The 2,538-nt window shown below is 35.5% G+C and overlaps 1 pseudogene; it reads left to right on the top strand.

Moving 5' to 3' along the window:
* The first annotated feature begins 240 nt into the window (after positions 1–240).
* On the top strand, positions 241–461 carry LOC130045578 (uncharacterized; annotated as a pseudogene).
* The last annotated feature ends 2,077 nt before the right edge of the window (positions 462–2,538 follow it).

Genomic DNA, 2,538 nt, shown 5'->3' with positions numbered 1-2,538 from the left:
CCCACTTTCCCACATAGCAGATAATTTATTCATCTACACACTGTCTCTTCCTACCAATGCAAACTCCTGGAGGGCAGGAAATTTTTTTCATCCATACTGCTCATTACTATATGAATGAATAATGTAGCCAAGTATGCATAACTTTCAAAGATAGAAAGGAAAAACATCACAAATAAAATATAAATACATGATTTTAGTGTCATTGGGTGATTTTAAAAAATATTTCATATATCTTTTTAGCTGAATTGCTACTTTAAAAAAAAATAAACCTATTTCTCTCCGGGAACTGTCCAGGTGGCAAAGGAGGAGCGTACAGATCTGGCCTGTGACGTACAGTCCCTCTCTACATCATCAGAGACAAGTCAGGCCTTGAGTCTAAGCCTCTAGAACCTGCATCTTACAACAGCTTCTCAGAATACTCTGGATGATGACTAAGGAGACAAACCATGCAGGAAACAGTTAAAAACAAACCAAAAGTCCCCGAATATTTTATGTGACATGTGGGATCAATCCCGAATACAGACGAGGCATGTGTTCTACTACTGGGCCACATCCCCACGTTCAATAAAATTATATTTTAAAATTATCAATTCCTGCCTAGCTCATTTCCCAAGTGTCTACTAGGTAAGTGGAATATAAAGAAGAATGGTCGGTGTCTTTATATAGGTTAAGAGCAAACACAAGCACACAATCTATTTTCATTAGGCCTCATTTTGATTTCATTGTTTTAAATCAAGTTAGATGTTCTTTATTATAACTATTAACTGGGTCTCGTGGCCACATTTTTATCTTCATTTCTAATCACTGCCTTTCTTTCCAAATGGATAAAACTTCACTTAACCCAAATTGAAAAGAACCGTTAGTCCCAAACTGAAATTAGCAAGACCAATTGCATTCACCAAAATATTCTTAAATGTGCACTTTTTTTTCAGGTTGAATATGAATTAATTCTCATTAATGCTCAGTGAATTTTCTGCTTTAGTTACATTCCAGCTGCTGACTCTATTGTTTTTTAAAAGCTGACTTTTTCCTTTTCACCATTCACACACTCGTTCTTTTTTCCTAAGGAAAGAGGGTAATACCCATTGATTACATAACAATTTCTTATCTATTTGACAAGTATTATATTATTTATAATACATTATATAATTATATATAGGAACACCATAATGTGTAATATATAATAATATATACAGGACACATAAGTTGTATATATACAAATTGTATACATAATATATATTAGGCATCCCCATTTTTTATATGAGAATCCTTATCCTTATGTATAGTCTCATGAAAAACTTTGAAGATTTTTTCCAGCTACTCTCATTCCTTAAAGATGTACCAGCCACTTGTTTCCAGAGAAAAACCTTGTAGAGTTTCAGTTTTAATTGTAACCTAGTAAGTATGACCTAGGAATACAAGTTTCTATACATTTACACTTAATTTTGTTTAAAGGTTCAAGTATTGTCACATCTAATTTTTCTGACACTGTTCAAGGTTTACTATTAGGCAAGGCCCCAAGCACTTTGGGAAATGGTGATCTCATATCCTCTATGAAAGAACTTTTTGAAACAGCAAACATTCCCTTTTAACCAAATATTAAATTTACAGTTGTCCTCCTGCTCTAAGCAGAGTTCAAGTGGCAGAATTCTCTGGAACAGTTTATTCCTGAACAACTGCTTGTTCATTTTCGTTCAGTGACTCAAACAAGCCTTTTCAAGGCCACTTTGTGACTTTGACTTCTTTCTCTCTTCTTTTGTCCTAAAAGAGCTCATGATGTAATTCTTTGGCAAAGCAAGCTTGCCAAAAGATGTCTGGTTGGCTGCATTCCCATCAACAAAGCTATCACACGTTTATCCCAAAGATAAATCTCAGGAAATATCTAAATTTCAAGATAGAAATGTCAGAGCATATGTGAGGATATTTTGCATTATTAAACCAGGCCCATAAGTTAGTGATCTGACAGTAACTTCAGGGTTCTGCTATTAGCAGTTGGATCTGGTTATAATAGTCAAAAGCTATACGTGGGAAGAGCTCTGGAGTAGGATATCTTCAGAGCTGGGCTGCAAAGGGACCTTACGTTGGTGATACCTAACCATGAAAGAATCAGTCCCACAAGATAGTGATAAAACTAGGAAATGAAGCCTATCTGTGATGCTTCTGGTGTTTTCCACTGTTCGTTCTCTTTCTTTAGCCCTAATTTGAGCTGAACTCATAGTTATCCAGGTTAAAACTATATTTCCTCACTCCTCTTCAACCATATATAGCCATACAACTAAATACTTGCCAGTGAAATGTCAATCAAAATAACACAACTTCTGAGTTGTGTGCTGGAAAGGTAAGAACAATTTTTCACTCTCTTTCTTCCCACTGGTTGGAAAATTAACAGAAGTAGAAGTGAAGAATATTATTACAAACTTCAAGCAGGAAGCCTTATGTTGAGGAGAACAAGGAGACAAACAAGAAACTTAGCTCCCCAGGGTCCGGAGAGGTAACACAGAGGTATGGCACTTGCTTTGCTTGCGATATACCTTGATT

The sequence above is a fragment of the Sorex fumeus genome, unplaced genomic scaffold (genome assembly GCF_029834395.1).
Source record: "Sorex fumeus unplaced genomic scaffold, SorFum_2.1 ptg000128l, whole genome shotgun sequence".
Classification (NCBI taxonomy): Eukaryota; Metazoa; Chordata; class Mammalia; order Eulipotyphla; family Soricidae; genus Sorex; species Sorex fumeus.
The sequence above is the reverse complement of the archived record's forward strand: the minus strand, read 5'-3'. Positions and strand labels throughout refer to the sequence as shown.